Source organism: Homarus americanus, unplaced genomic scaffold (assembly GCF_018991925.1).
Source record: "Homarus americanus isolate GMGI-L3 unplaced genomic scaffold, GMGI_Hamer_2.0 scaffold58074, whole genome shotgun sequence".
Taxonomy (NCBI): Eukaryota; Metazoa; Arthropoda; class Malacostraca; order Decapoda; family Nephropidae; genus Homarus; species Homarus americanus.
In genome coordinates, this window is record NW_024729094.1 from 1,885,299 (window position 1) to 1,901,788 (window position 16,490).

Here is a 16,490-nt window from a genome sequence, read left to right on the forward strand (position 1 = left end):
GACAGCAGTGCCAGATCATGCAGCCCAGTCAACAGCAGGAGCCCCTCTTGTGCGACGACGAACCCACCAGGCCCTTTGAGTCCGTGTCTGCTGATTTCTTCAGCACAGCTGGGAAACATTTCCTAGTTGTCGCCGACCGACTCTCTAGTTGGCCTGTGGTGGTAATCTGTGGCTCGGACACGACGTCCGCGGCCACCATTCGCCACTTCCGGCACCTCTTTCGTGACCTGGGCGTTCCCGTACCTCTGCGGACGGACGGTGGGCCACAGTTCACCAGCCGGGACTTCACAGGATTCCTGGAGCATTGGGGAGTCCGCCACATCTTGTCAACACCCCACTACCCACAGTCAAACGGCCACGCTGAGGCTGCGGTCAAGACAGTCAAGCACCTCATCCTCAAGGTGGCCCCTTCAGGCAACATAGACAGTGAGGCGTTTGACAAGGGACTCCTGGAGTTACGTGATACTCCCACCCACACAGGACGCTCCCCTGCCCAGATCCAATATGGTCACCCTCTCCGCTCTTGCGTTCCTGCACACGTCAAGGCCTTTACGAAGGAGTGGCAGACCAGAGCCGAGAGCTGCGACCGCTGCGCCGCTACATGTGCCCAGGACGCCGAGGCTCGGTATGACGACCGTGCTCGCCCTCTTCAGCTGCTGGAGATTGGTGCCCTTGTCCGCATCCAGTACCCGACGACGACACGTTGGGACAAGGTGGGCATAGTGATGGGCGTCGGCCGGTCGCGGGACTACAAGGTCAGGATGCCGAGCGGCCGCGTCTGGTGGAGGAACCGCCGCTTCCTCCGGCCAGTCCCACCCCCTGCTGCTGGCCCCCTGACGGAGGACGAGTCCCCTACACCTCACGAGGATCCGCCCCACAGTGCACCTCGACGCTCGGAGCGACTTAGGACTAAGAAGTCCGCTCAAGACAAAGACTATGAGCGTGAGAGGGGGAGGGAGATGTAGGTTATGTATCTTAGCTACTGTGCCGAGTAGCAACCTTGTATATAAGCTACTGTGCCGAGTAGCATTTATATATGTAATTACGTGGCAACGCTGCACGTGTTATGCGGCAACATTGCCCCGAGGCTGCCATATGGCAATGCAGCCTCAGTCTGTCTCTGTGGGTAGCGCATGGCACACGCTCTTCATTACTTGTATTTCTCCTATCCGTTAATAAATGGACTTCAGTGTTACCCAGTGTTTCCCTACCCATCACTGCCTTCTTCAGGGAGCACTTGGAACCTTCAATAATAATAATAATAATAATAATAATAATAATAATAATAATAATAATAATAAAAGGTTTATTAATAGAGTTGCAGCCGGTGGCAGAAAATATACAGACTTACATTTGATTTAGACATAATGATATAATATGCATTGAATGCATTTACAGGGCTGTACAGTACATAAATCAGGAGTTGTTTATTATTTTAACAATACAGTTGATAGGATGGTGCTATTCTTATATCTATCGGTGCGGGCTCTTATGGGCTGAATTTTGTTGTAGCGGCGGACTGCGCGAGGTGGGTGGGGGGCTGCCGGTGGCAGGAGGTGGTGATGACGAGGGTGGTGCATTAGTTGGCTACCAAACCTTTCCAGTATTGGTGGTGGAGGTCACTGAGGGATGGCATTTCCAGGGTGGAGAGAGCATTGGTGTAGCCGGAGTATTCTGCACCGAGCATGATTCTGCAGGCCCTTTTCTGTACCTCCTCTAGCTGACGTTGTTGGGTGGAGTTGAGAGAAGACGACCAGGCTGGTGATGCATACTTTAGTTTGGGAAGAATAAAGGCGTTGTAGATGGTCCTCAGCTCTGGCGTGGGTGTCCCAAGTGACCTAAGTCGTCGTAGCATGTAGAGACGGTACGAGGCTGCCTTAACTGTGTTATTTACATGGGCCTTCCAGTCAAGTTTTTTGTCTATAGTTACACCCAGGAGTTTGGCAGACTGCTCCAGCTGGAGAGGATGGGCACTCACTGTGACTGCTGGGGCTTGCACTGGAGTGGTGGCGGTATTGATGTGCATGCCTGCGGTTTTGGTGTGGTTGATGGTGACCTTGTTCTCCGTAGTCCATGCCTGTAGCCTGTCCAGGGTGCCTTGTAGCGATGAGTAGTCTGGTGCGGTGTTGTCCACTGAAACCCCCACAGTGCAGTCATCCACGTACTTCCACCTGTGAGGAGTGTCCGATAGAGCGTCGTTGATCAAGATGAGGAAGCACAGTGGTCCCATCTTGGTCCCCTGGGGAACACTGCAGGTGAGGTGTTGGAATGTGGAGACCGAGCCCTGATACTTCAGTGCCTGGCGACATACACTCAAGAAATCAGTGAGCCATGAGACCAGATTGGTGGGCAGCCCTAGTGCACTAGCCTTGTTGATAACAGTGAAGTGATCAACAAGGTCAAAGGCCTTCCTGAAGTCAACAAGGGCAACGGCTAGTGATGTCTTACGTTTCTGCAAAGTTTTTGTGCAGAAAATCCATAAGCTCACCAAGCAGTGTGATGTAGAGGAGGTCCTCATATTGCCAAATTGCTGTGGATCAATTAACAGATAGATTCTGGCAAATGCCCTCTCAAAAACAAAGTCCTCACAAAGTAGACTGTGTGGGGTGGTAACCTTGGGGATGGGGGTGACAAATGCGGTTTTCCATTCATTAGGGCATTTGCTTTGTTTGAGGGATGCATAAATAATAGAACAGAGGGGGGTGGCAAGTTCGACTGCTAACTCCTTGTATATTTTGATTGGGAGGTCAATTGGGGTCATGGAGCGTTTGGATTTAAATTTCAGGATTTTGTTGGCGATTTCATATGGTTGAATACTGGGAGGGAGGGAGGGGGAAGGTAAGTAAGCCGGGAGGAGAGTGAGGTCAAGACTGGGTAAGGTATGACATATGGTAGCAAAATGGTTATTAATTATCTCAGCTGCCTCCTCACTAGGTAAATGTGAGATGAAAGGAAGTGTGGGAGACTGACGGTTGAGACCACAGAGATCTTTTACCTTGGAGTACCACTGACCGATGCCGACTTCCTTGAGGCCGTGCACTTTCCTGGGATAATAAGTCTTCTTGGCCGACTTGATTTCCCTGATGACCTGGTTACGTAGACTTTTGTACAGGCGGTTGTTGGTGTAGTATGCCTTGTTGCGCTGCTCAATAAGTCTTTTTATGCGGGGTGTAATCCACGGGACATCATCGGGGTGGATCCTCAGTGTTTTGGCTGGAAAGAAGTGGTGGTAGGCTTTGGTGATAGTGTCCAGGTAATTATCCCACTTGTTCTGCACATCGTCTACCGTGATCACTTCAGTCCAGGGATACCGGGTTATCCATTGTCCAAAACGCCGCATAGCAGAGTCGGGGGTGGGTCGGTAAGTCCTGGTGGCAACTGGCGGTGGTGAGAAGGTGGGGGTAGGTGACCACAGCAGGGACAGGTGTGGGCTGCGTCCCATGGGAGGCAGCGGCTGGGGGGGAAGGTAGTGGTTACCGAGATCAGTCATAATGAGGTCAAGGGTGGCATTGCCATGTGTGGGAAAGTCAACTATTTGTGTAAGGTGGAGGTGTTGGGTGATGTCACTGATGTCTAACTCATTGAAGTCACCGCATATCACTAGTTTAGCACATGGAAATCTGGATCTCAGGGAGTCAGCAGTGTCTATAATATGAGTAATCAGTACATTGGCGGTTGGTGCGCGGGGGGGATGATAGCATACACAGACAATGAGGGAGGCAAGCTGGCGGGGGTGGGAGGTGGGAGTGACCTGAACCCACAAGGCTTCTACATCTTCAGGTACATTAACACCTAGGGGTGATGGTTTGAGGTCACTGCGACAGTACAGAACTACACCACCACCTCTCCTGTCCTTTCTAAGGTGGTGAAATAACTCATAGTTTTCTATGGCACAGATCTCAGGAACAATTTACCACGCCTCGGTAATCGCCACAATACCTGCACCAACTGACTTCACTGTGACACTGACCTCCTCCACCTTGTTGCATAAAGATGTGACATTGGACAGCAGTAGGGATGGTAGGCTGTACTATAGTCGCGGCACTTCATAGCGAGTACACTGGCTTGACTTTCCTATGCTTGCTCGGTGTGATGATAGGGATTCGTCTGGGAATGCGGCGACCCCGTCTGCAGCCGCGGTTGTGGAAGATTCTCAGCGCCTTTAGTAGAGTGATGGTGTTGGGTGGAGGATAGCCAGCACCAGAATTCAGCCGAAACCGGTCGGTGCGACTAGATCGTGCCACTGGAACACACATATTCACAAGTCTGGCACTTACAGTCACTGACACCTTGAAAATACGCACTGTCTACCCGTAAAAGTACTGAACTGCCATAAGTAACTACAAGTCGACATGATGACCTTGGCTGCTACTGAGCGCCAGGAGACACGTCCTCATTCAGTGTGAGGTCACTAAGGTTGATGTTTTTACGATGGTGTGATCAATATTTGTGTCTGGTTGAATGTATTACTGTGTTGTGATCAATGTTCTTGTCTGGTTAATGTTTTTACGGTGCTGTGATCAACGTTCTTGTATAGTTAATATTCTTAGGGTGCTGTGATTAATTTGGGGCAATCAAAACGACTGGGGGTCTGCCTGAGGGCTTCTCTGTTTACCGAGTCGAAAGCTTTGGTTAGGTCGATGAAGGCCATATATAGGTCACAACGCTGTTCTTTGCACTTTTCCTGTATCTGCGGCAGCAAAGATCATGTCAGTGGTGCCACGTGATGGTCTAAAGACACAATGAGATTCTGGGAGGAAGTTTTCGGCCTCAGGAAGAAGTCTGTTTAGGAGGACTCGGGCGATAATCTTGCCAGCTACGGACAGCAGCGAGATCCCACGGTAGTTGCCACAGTCTTGTGGAGACGGCTAGTAAGCATAGGTCCTCCTGCTTTATACAGCTCGGCTAGGAATGCATCAAGCCTTGTGGCTTTGTTATTTTTCATCTGCTTGATGGCAGTAGCTACCTCATCCAAGGATCGAGGATAACTGAGGTGGGTCAGCTCTGGGTGCTGATGGACGTGCTGGGTAGTTAGGACATTCACATCTGTGTTTCAGTTGAGCAGCAAATGGTTATGCTTTTTTAGTGCTGATAGATAGCCTTCATCTTTAATTAGGAAGTTACCGTTGGAGGAAAGGAGGGAGCCGTGCCATGAGTAGTTGGGACATACTGTATATTGCTTTAGTGGATTTAAAAAATTCTTGCAACTTGTGTTGATCTGCAAATTTTGGCATTTCACATGTTTTACTTTTCCACCATTATTCCCTTACATTGCGAAATTTGCACTGAGCAATTGCTTTCTTCAGGCAGAAGATATCAGCTTTGGTCCGAGACTGAGGGTTGTTCTGCCAGTTAGTTAAAGCAGCACGTTTAACGTTGATGAGTACGTTGATTTCCTGGTTATTTACATCAAACTAGTCCTGTTTTTTCTCGATCTGGCCGAGGGTATTGCTGCAGGATTTAGTGATGACAGCATCTAGGATACCCCATTCGGCACTCAGGATTAGTTTGTTTGTTGCTGGATTGTTTATCAGCCCATCGTCGAGCTGATCTCTGAACGCACATTCTACTGCTTGATACTCCAGTCACTTGGTGTTAAAACATCTTCTAGAAGTTTGTTGCCTTCGCCATTTGGGGTGACGTTAAGGGAGAGTTTGGCTCTGACGAGCTGATGATCAGTGTCACAGTGGTCTAAGCCAAGCATGGCTCGGGTGATGAGCACATCTCAGCGATCTCTTTCTCTGACGATGATGTAGTCAATGAGATGCCAATGTTTGGATCGTGGGTGTTGCCAAGAACCCTTGAACTTGTCGGCCTGCCTTGACAAGGGGTTGCTGATAGTGAGGCTGTGTGTAGCACACTTGCCGAGGAGGAGTAGGCCATTGAGATTACACTTGGCCACTCCGTTTCTCCCTGAGGTTCCCTGCCATAGGTCAGCGTCTTTGCCAATTCTGGCATTGAAGTCACCAAGGAGCACAACCTTATCTTCTCTGGGTTTAGAGGTTAGTACTCTGACGAGGTCGGCGTAAAAGGGCTCCTTGATGTCATCCTTTGCACCCAGCGTTTGGGAATATGCTCTGATGAAGAAGGCATGGCGTGAGTGATTCAGTTAGACTCGGAACGTCATAGAGGTGCTTGTTGATCCCTAAAGGAATTTCAATTTGCCTATGTGTGATGGATTAACGAATGACAAAGTAATCTCCGTAAATGCAGTTTCTCTCCACAGTAGGCTTACCCCCGTTCTGTTAGTCTACCCTCGTCTGGAAGCTGAAACTCACTAATGACGATTTTTCTTTCAGAAAGCTCATTTGTGCCAGTATCCAGAAGGCTTCTGACATTCCATGCACTGACCGCAAGAGGTTGTATAGTTTGTTTTTGCTTTGATCTGCGATTATGTTTCCACTGCATTAAGATGATCTTACTGGGTACGGTTGCCCAGTCTAGTTGTTGTTGTGTTTTTAGGCAGGCTATGGACTGTTAATAGCCCAGTTTGTTGGGTTTCGCCTTAGTAGCCTGTCCATCTTGCATTTCCTTCATCCGCCGGTGTAGTCGTTGGGTTACCGTGTTGGTCACCTCTTTCCCCTATTCCGTCATTGGGATCTTACTGGAGCTCTGTAAGCATATCTGCCTGATGCGGGACTCGACCGCATATTTTTCATTTGGGGTTTATTTCCGGAGTCTTATACCTATCAAGGTTAGTCCGCAAGGCAGCGAGGCAGTGGCTGGTAGGTGCCAGTGGGCCTTTGAGCCTATGCTTTTCCGAAATCCCCTGTTGGTCTAGCCTGGGACCGCGAGGCACCCAGCTACCGTGTATTGTCACGAGGAGTCTGGATGGTGAAGAGACTATGTACTGGGAAGGGAAGAGTTAAGCAAGGTTGCTTCCCTGTTCACCACGAGGGCTAGTCAGCGGTGGTAGCTGAAAGCAAAAGGAAGCAGGTCGTACTTGCACTTTAACACTAATATAATTCTGCCACACTAGACGCATTACACCACGCTGTACAGAATAGTGCACCACCTAAGAGACACCCTTTACAGTATGGAACACCATCTATGTGACACCCAGTACAGTATGGTGCACCACCTATGACACACCCTATACAATATGGTGCACCACCTATGACACACCCTATACAGTTAGCGACAGGAAGCAATTAGTACATACGGGAGGCAGGGCCACAGAGGATGTACAGTCCTCTTCACTAGTGCGTTTACAGGAGGTCATCATATCTTTTGCAGTGTGACAGCCCTGTGTTTGTTTACATTCGACATAAGGAAACTCGCAATAGTAAACATACTATGGAATTAAATTAAAACTATTAAAACAAATATCTCAAAGATTATGATTAGTGGAATGATTATATGACGAGCCCCTGTAAACACACTAATGAAGGGGACTGTACGATATTTCACTTACGTTAATATTTCTAATACCAAACTTCCTTAAGAAATTATGTATTATGTTGTCATTATTGTGATAGTGAAGTTATCATTATTTTTTAAATTAGTCAGATTTATAATATAATATATAATGACTTTAGGTAAAATGTTCTTGAGTTTCTGTAGGTAAGACGTTGTGTGTGTTTCTTGGCTGCAGGTGTCTTACTACCGAGGCGCCGGCACCATGTTCTCCTACGCTTACTCCAACGCTGACGACAACGAGCTAGTGTTTGGTAAGCTGTCTCTCGTGTTTTACTTAATGTTCTTACGTTGTTTAGTACCGTGGGAGGTGAGTATATCCGTGAATTGGTCTTTCTAAATTCTAAAAAATTATATCGCAAAATTTCGAGTTTGTTGTGAGTTACATCCTTGGAATATTTTACTCTGACACACACACACACACACACACACACACACACACACACACACACACACACACACTGCCATTAAGAGATTCAGTCAGTCAAGCTAAAGTCATGGCTCCGAGAACTATCGTGAATAAACCAGGTTTATACATAACAGTGTACGTGATTGTACTTTGTCAACACACAGCGGCGTTTATTACACGAGTAGCTTATAAATAGCGGTGTCCTTCAGTGAATGCAACGCAAACAATACTGTACACGTATTCTTATTAGTTATTATTTCCCAATTCTTGTAATACAACTCATACACTAATACCAAATATTTTTGTATACGATTCTCTCACTAAATAAAAATACAGGTTTTGGGTATAATATTATTATTTTTCCATGTTGTTTTATTCCTCTTGTCTCTTATTTTTTCTTTTATTTTGTTATCCATTATTTACACTTCCTCCTGTGTCACGAATGTTATGTCAAAATTTTCTTGGTGCAAAATCGTACATTTCATTTATAACACACACACACACACACACACACACACACACACACACACACACACACACACACAAACACACACACACACACACTCTACAACTACTACTTTTTTTTTTCAATGGCCTCCAGCCTCCCCCAATAACCATACCTTCGCCGCCATTTTATTACCTTAATATTGAATAACCTAATACAAAAGTAGCTATCCTAGCTGTGTTGAGTTAGTTGAGCCGCAGATCTATGAGGCATTCAGTGACCGTAACCTCATAGTCAATATATGCAACTGTTGTCGGCATTGGGGCCGATGCTCTCGTTCCCCTGAGGCAGAGCAAAGCCGGCCGAAGGAGAGAGAAGGACAGTCGACATCTCATCCAGGCTGTAACATAACTTCTGGGCTGCTGCTTCTGTTCGGATATCACCTCCGCGAGTCTGGCGTAGAAGCATCTTGCACTTGGTCCCATCCCACCAGAGGTTGTGAACACTAGAGGAGTGAAGCTGCCTTGATAAACGTTCGGAATTCTCTCCCCGTATGCCCTTATCTTGTCGTTCTCGTTCCTCCTGTGTGCAGCATAGAGAGCTAAGTTACGGTGACATGCGGCCATGGGATCAAAAATCCTGATGTCGAAGAAAGCTCGCTGTCCCCGCATCCAGAATCCTCAAGCACTGACGTCAACACGGGCTTCGTTAGATGGGTTTGAAGTCCTATGTTGGAAATTCTCACCGTCCAATGGAAGGAGGGTCGGTTCTACCATGACATCACGGCAGATTTCCTTCAACATATTTCCTGTGAGATCCCTTACTTCGTCATGCCTCATGCATATGAAACCCCCTTTCTTGCACACCATGGCGTGATCGACGTCATAGGAAAAGCCACACACGCATTGGGAGGGCAAACCTTTTTCTGGCCTACCGTATCTTAGAGCATTGGCATCTGTAAATTCTTGTTTATTGAGACTGAAACCATTTGCCGTTAACGGTAACGTAGTTAACCAGTTCGAGGCGCCCACCTCCTCCTCTATAGCTACTTTTTTTTTCAAATTCTCTGGGTACTTGCAGCAACAGTTGCTGCAACTTATCACTTTGGCTGTACTGTCGTTCTCTCGTAATGGACATTCGAATCTTGTTTACTTCACTGGTATCCACCTCCCCTGTTGCGTTCTGAGCTATTATGTGGTCCGTGAGGGCTGCCGTGAGCTTAACTGAGTTTTGATGTTCGGTGGCAGCAATCTCCTCTGGATTGGTCAATCCCATTCTTTCCAGTGTCGGTGGTAGTGCAAGGAGTGATCGTTCTGCTGGGGTTAAGTGAGGGTGTTTCACTAATTTGGGAATGAAATTGACGCTGATAGCTTCTTCCAGAGGGTGGAGGAGGGGTCTGACATTAGGGATATTGCGCATCAGGTAGTTCCAGCTATGCTTGACTCCATGGTTGAATGCCGCAAAAGCCGCATGTGAGTCTGTGTTAGCAATCTCAGACAGAGCTTGGATTTCCCTAACCCAATCATCCACCTTTTCCATTACGTACTCGGTCTTGAAGTCCGTCGTGCCGATTACTGCGCTTAGGTGTCTTTGGCCATCCTTTGTTATTTTGACCTCACTTCCACCGAACACCTCCCTTGCCCGTTCCAACAGGCAGAGTTTCGTCACTGGGCGTATTAACACTGAGTCCTTTGTCTTCACTTTAACACTTCGCACTAGGCCATCTTTGCTCGGTAGAGCCTCCAGTACTCTCCCTAGCATCCACTGACTCCTGGGGAGGGGTTGTCCAGAGATGATCACAATATCCCCAGCGTGGAGATTACGGTGAGTTTTGAAGAACCTTTGTCGCTAATGTAATGTTGGGAGATATTCTTTTACCCACCTTTCCAAAATTGGTCCACAATGAATTGGGTATACTGTACTTCCATCTTCGTTGGTACCCTTCTCTCATGGATCGATCGCCTCTGGTGGACAGTGTCTCCGGGTTCACCCATAGTATGTGAAGCGGCGTTAATGCTCTAGATGCTTTGGGTAGTCAGACACAGGGGTGATGGGCCTTCCGTTGATAATTTCTTCTATGGCGCAGAACACAGTGCTGAGGCGTTCATCGTCTAGTGTCTGGGTGCCCACCACTCCTTGGAGGACCTTCCTTACATTGCGGAATTGTTGCTCCCACACTCCTCTCATGTGAGGCTGTCGGGGGGTTGAACTGCCATTCTATTTGTTTCTGTAGGAGGGCATTCCCGACCTTGTCACTGTTGTTCCAGCCGTTCACCGGCTCTCGTAACTCTCGGCTAGCTCCAATCATGTTGGTTCCCCTGTCAGACCGAACACGCTTGGGAGGTCCCCTGCGGGAGGTGCATCTTGTCAGGGCATTGGGGAACGAGTCGGTGTCTAGTGAGGTGAGGACTTCTACTTGTAGGTGTATGGCTCTGGTGCTCATGCAGGTGAATAAGCATCCCCATCTCTTCGCCCGGGCTCGTCCTTGTTTAACCAAAAAAAGGGCATGAAGTGATCAATGCCAGTGTAGGTGAACGGCTGGCCTAATGGGCGCACTCGATCTCCTGGCAGGTCGGCTTGGCGTTGATGGATAGGCCTCCAATTGCTTCTTCGGCAAGTCACACGTCCGTATTGTGCGGTCGAGTAATTTGCGGCACTTAGGTATCCAGTACGTCTCACGTATTATGGCAAGAGTTTGTTCTCGTCCTGAGTGTCCAGCTCTAGTTGAGTGTACCTCTCTCCCGATGAGCCCTGTGATCCTGTTGTCCCTTGGCAATAGTATGGGATTCTCCTGGTCTGGGTGGAGAGCGGTGTGTTTCAGTCGGCCACCTCCTCTGATCAGACTGTCCATGTCTAGATGAGGTTCCAGCCCCCTTATGTCGCTATCTCTCATGGGTTGTCCCTGTTGTAACATCCCTAGTTCTCGAGGGAATCCTTTCCTTTGCATCAATCTTAAGACGGCTAATTTCGCCTCTTCCAATTTGTTGACCTGGAGCCGATATTCTCGGTGATGTTTATTCTTTCGCTTCCCAAGCCGCCATTCTATAAACCTTCAATTCCACGCTACGCTTTTCAGAAATCGATGCCACGATGAGTACCTGGCTCATAGCTAATTGAAGGTGAAGGTTCCAAGTGTTTCCTGAAGAAGGCAGTGATGGGTAGGGAAACACCGGGTAACACTGAAGTCCATTTATTAATGGATAGGAGAAATACAAGTAGTGACTAGCGGGTGCCTTGCACGACCCACGGAGTCAGACTGAGGCTGTCTTGCTATATGGCAGCCTCGGGGCAATGATGCCACATAACACGTGCAGTGTTGCCACGTAATTACATATATAAATGCTACTCGGCACAGTAGCTTATATACAAGGTTGCTACTCGGCACAGTAGCTTATATACAAGGTTGCTACTCGGCACAGTAACTTAGATACATAACCTACATTTCCCTCCCCCCCCCCTCACGCTCATAGTCTTTGTCTTGAGCGGACTTCTTAGTCCTAAGTCGCTCCGAGCGTCGAGGTGCACTGTGGGGCGGATCCTCGTGAGGTGTAGGGGACTTGTCTTCAGTCAGGGGGCCAGCAGCAGGGGCTGGGACTGGCCGGAGGAAGCGGCGGATCCTCCACCAGGCGCGGCCGCTCGGCATCCTGACATTGTAGTCCCGCGACCGGCCGACGCCCATCACTATGCCCACCTTGTCCCAACGTGTCGTCGTCGGGTCCTGGAAGCGGACAAGGGCACCAATCTCCAGCGGCTGAAGAGGGCGGGCACGGTCGTCATACCGAGCCTTGGCGTCCTGGGCACGTGTAGCGGCGTGGCGGTCACAGCTCTCGGCTCTGGTCTGCCACTCCTTCGCAAAAGCCTTGGCGTGTGCAGGAATGCAAGAGCGGAGAGGGTGACCATACAGGATCTGGGCAGGGGAGCGTCCTGTGTGGGTGGGAGTATTACGTAACTCCAGGAGTCCCTTGTCAAACGCCTCACAGTCTATGTTGCCTGAAGGGGCCACCTTGAGGATGAGGTGCTTGACTGTCTTGACCGCAGCCTCAGCGTGGCCGTTTGACTGTGGGTAGTGGGGTGTTGACACGATGTGGTGGACTCCCCAACGCTCCAGGAATCCAGTGAAGTCCTGGCTGGTGAACTATGGCCCACCGTCCGTCCGCAGACGTACAGGGACGCCCAGGTCACGAAAGAGGTGCCGGAAATGGCAAATGGTGGCCGCGGACGTCGTGTCCGAGCCACAGATAACCACCACAGGCCAGCCAGAGAGTCGGTCGGCGACGAATAGGAAATGTTTCCCAGCTGTGCTGAAGAAATCAGCCGACACGGACTCGAAGGGCCTGGTGGGTTCGTCGTCGCACAAGAGGGGCTCCTACTGTTGACTGGGCTGCATGATCTGGCACGGACCGTATTGCCGATATCCGCGTCAATGCCGGGCCAGTACACAGCCTGCCTTGCGCGGCGCTTGGTGGCCTCTGCTCCACGATGGCTGTTGTGTAAACGGGCCAGAACGCGACGACAGAGAGCTGCAGGGACGACCACACGGGCACCGTGCAGGACGAGGTCCCCATCTGCATAGAGGTCCTCACGTATCTTCCAATATGGGCGTAGGGCGTTGTGGAGGTCAAAATGGTCGCGAGAGAACCCAGTCCTCACACTCTCCAAGAGCTGAGTGTAGGAGGGGTCGTCGCGTACCTCATTCCGTAGTTCCTCAAGGGCCAGATCGCTGTCGGGTGGCGACACTGAGGCCTGGGTGCTGGCGAGGGACTGTACGGCCTGCAAAGTGACGATGTTGCTGACAGAGAAACCGGCCTCGGTGCTGAGCATCTCGTCTTCAGGTGTCGGGCGGCTGACTGGGAAGCAGGAGAGGGCATCCGGGATGCACAACTCCTTACCTGCGCGCCAAGCCGTGGTGAAGACGAAGGCCAAAATCTTCAGGCGCTTGAAGCAGGGATTCTCGATGGCGTCCAGCGAATAGTGGTTAAGAATGGGGGCCAAGGGCTTGTGGTCTGTGATGAGGTCGAAGTGCTGTAGGCCAATCAAGCAAAACTTGCACTTCGATAAGGCCCATACCACTGCCAACAGCTCCAGCTCGATGGTAGCGTAGCGAGACTCAGCATCGGTGAGGAAGCGAAAGCCACACTGTACGAGCCGGTACTTTCCTCCACCGTGATCCTGGAGAAGGGCGTAACCAACCCCGTACAGGCGCGAGGCGTCTGTCTGGAGGACCGGTGGGGAGCGCTGGGTCGAAAGTAGCGAGGATAGGTGGACTTGACAGGGCCTCCTTCACCTTATGAAAGGCGAGGTCGTGGTCAGGGGTTCACGTGAAAGTCCTCTTGGGGCTCATCAGGGGGCGGAGAGGCCCAGCAATGGCGGAGACGTCAGGAGAAAATTCTGCCAGCTGGTTCACCAGGCCCATGAAAGACCTGAGATCTGTAAGGCTGGCAGGTTTGGCAAAGTCTGCTATGGCGTGAACTTTCTCCGGGTCCGCAGCAATGCCATCCCTTGAGAGTGGGTAGCCGCAGAAAGACACTGCAGGTGCGGCCAAGACGCACTTCTCGGCATTCAGAGTGATGCCGTGTCAGTACCTCGTCGATGCAGCGAAGATGCGTCAGGTAGTCCTCATCATAGAGGAGGATGTCATCCACTACCTTCACGCAGTTGGTCACGCCTTGAAGTGACATGTCACCAAGGAGACAGAAGGCGTCCCCCGTAGCAGCGAATCCCATAGGGCCAAGGCAGTAGCGGAAGCGTCCGTAAGGCGTGATGAAAGTGGTCAGTGGCTGATCCTCCTTCTTCAGTGGGTTCTGCCAGTAACCACAGAGGGCGTCCATTGTCGAAAAGTGCCGTACCTTCGGGTCCACACTCTAGTATAGCTGCAAAAGATGTGGGTGAAGGGTGGGCGGGACGGGACACCTGGCTATTAAGCTTAGACAAGTCGGTAGTAATCCGCACTCCACCGTTAGTCTTAGCCACAGCGACTAGAGGGTGGCACCAACGGGTACGATGACACCCTGGGCCACCATGGAATCCAGTTCCTTCTTGACTGAATCCCTGAAGCCGAGAGGGATCAACCGGGGAGTGTGTATGGCAAACGGTTGCGCATCTTCCCGCAGGTGTATCCTCATAGGCGGACCCGCCATAGCCTTCAGTGGCACGGTCCATAGGGCCTCCTTCGTCACCAGCACTTCCGGATACTCCTTCAGGAAGTAGGCCCTTGCGGCTGAAGGAGACGTCTCGCTGTGAAGAGGAAGCAGCCGTGACTTGGGTGAAGGCGGGGCGGGAGTGGACGTGGGTTCTGGGCAGCTCTGTGCGGCAGCGCCAGGCACGTCGCTCGTTGACTCACGCACCCTGCTGGCTGTGTACCGTGCAGCTGGGATCTGCTCGGGAACGTCTCTGGGCACCACGCCTAACTCCTTGCAGTGCACCCTCGACAACAAGGGTGTAGCGAGAGTAGGCTGCACGTCCATCCATCCTTGACACGACCTGTCGCCGTAGGTAATCTCCGCTTGAAAGGAGCCCACAGCGTCTGGGAACCGTCCCCATTGTAGTACAGCAGCTGCGGCGGTGGTCCCACGTCGCGTTTGGCAAGGCCCGGTTTCTGGAGGTGCTTCAGGCCTATCACCGTAGCATCAGCGCCGGTGTCAGGTATCGCCTCGAAATGACCCAACACATCACCGTTGAATCGGCTACTTGTGCAATTAACCAGGCCGTTCACATATATTTATTATTTGGATTTAAGTAACGAAACCCAAACGGTAGTTCCTTGTTTTATTATAAAAGGATTGTATATATAATTCCTGAGTGTAGATCGACCGTAAGTTCCACTGTATAGGAGTGAATGAGAAAGGGACGGCGTTTATGTATTATAAACGTTAGGTCACGTCCTTACGATATAACTTTCTGTGAGCGACTAAGGAGTAAGGGCCTCGCTGTGCGGGCTTACAGATATGCTGACGATGGGTCTCTCCCTCCTGGAAGAGTTGCCCTCTCACGTGTACAACTCATGTCTTAGTTGTAGGTTATGTATCTAAGCTACTGTGCCGAGTAGCATCTATGTATATAATTACGTGGCAACACTGCATGTGTTATGTGGCAACATTGCCCCGAGGCTGCCATATGGCAAGGCAGTCTCAGTCTGACTGTGTGAGCCGTGCATGGCACACGCTAGTCACCACTTGTATTTCTCCTATCCTTTAATAAACGGACTTCAGTGTTACCCGGTGTTTCCCTACTCATCACTGCATTCTTCAGGGAACACTTGGAACCTTCATTACTCATAGACAGTGGAAAGTTACAGGGTGGTGAATCGTACTTGGGCATGAATATCTGTAAAGACATGAATTTGTTTTGCCGCGAAATCATCCGTATTATATACCAGGTATGGCGCATCTGTAAGGATGTCGTAAGGTATACGTTTATCTGTACCATAGACAATGTAGTAGGGTATTTTGACCTTAGAGCTATTAACTGACCCATTTATAGACGCTGCAACCTGCGGTAACCAATCCTCCCATGCGTATTGAAAACCACTGACAATTGGACGCAGAATTTCTAGGATTCTACTATTGGTTCTCTCAACAAGGCCATTAGCCTATGGATGATAAGCTGTCACAAAAGTTTGTTTAATACCATTTTGTGCACATATATGCGCTACTAGCTGATTCTTGAACTCTGTGCCATTGTCAGAGAGCAGAACTTTGGGCGTAGTATATGGACATATAAGATTCATCACTAATGCATAGGCTACTGCTTTGGCCGTTTTGCTTATTAGTGGGACCAAGACCACGAACCTTGAAAAATGATCCACACACACTAAGACGTACGCTGATCCCTGATGACTCATTGGGAGTTGTAACAAGTCAATAGCGACTGTGTCAAACGGACGGTCTGGTGTAGGATATTGTAGAATCGGGGCTGGTGATCCTGTTGAACCTTTATGTTGAGCACACGCCAAAGAATTAGCTATGTGTAATTCTATGTCTTTCTTCATAGTGTTCCAGAAATACTTCTTTCGTAAATCCGCTAAGCATTTATCACGACCTTGGTGACCTGCCAGTGGGACATCATGGAACAATATCATTACTGCTTTGCACAACGTGTCAGGTACGACTATTTGAGACACATTACCCTCAGGAGATTTTCTCGTCCTATGGAATATGTTATGTCGTAATTCAAACTGACTTAAGGGAAGAATTAACTTGGGGAGTTTAACATCCTCACCCG